This window comes from Branchiostoma floridae, chromosome 2 (assembly GCF_000003815.2).
Source record: "Branchiostoma floridae strain S238N-H82 chromosome 2, Bfl_VNyyK, whole genome shotgun sequence".
NCBI lineage: Eukaryota > Metazoa > Chordata > Leptocardii > Amphioxiformes > Branchiostomatidae > Branchiostoma > Branchiostoma floridae.
The window spans coordinates 19,310,395-19,311,125 of NC_049980.1; positions in this window are offsets into that span (position 1 = coordinate 19,310,395).

Here is a 731-nt window from a genome sequence, read left to right on the forward strand (position 1 = left end):
CATCAGCATCGTAAACTGTTTCTTGTTAAGCATTTTATCACAATCGATTGTAGCCGAATGCATTTTGTTTGACTCATTTATGTTCAGAATAAAATCAGGACACGGTCTCCGTAGAAACGTGAAAATTAAAAAAAATATACAAATCGATCTGTGATGTTAAAAGTGGCATGCATGATATGGAGCGTAATGAATGGGTGTTCATGTCCAGGGTACTACAGTTCTAGCTTCATTGAATACTCGCGATCGTTTGACACCATAACCACATTAATACTACAAGCGCGGCATAGTCGGCCGCCCAAGGAACACTGCAGATAATACTCACAATAGTCAACAAGATTTGATTTGATTTACAAATTTCATGAAGTACGAAGAAATGTCGCCATATGATGTTCTCGGTTGCACCGGTAATTTGAATTTTATCCTTTGATCTGTTTGGATTATGAATGTATCATACATACTCAATATCTGCACTAAACAGTATCAATTTTATTACAGGACTGGTATAGTATCTAGGGCCTTGTTCAAACATTTTTGAGATTATGTACAGAGGCTAATTTCAAGGAAACAAGCTGAAAGGAGTTATTGGAGGAGTTTTCAATTTGCGGATGAAACAGCCGTGCTAGAAAGTGGACATGTTGACGGGTTGATGAGCTTCTAATAAGACCCCCGTGAACATATTCCTCCGCTTACAGTACTTCAATGGCAAAACAACTTCTGCGTCTTTTAGACCG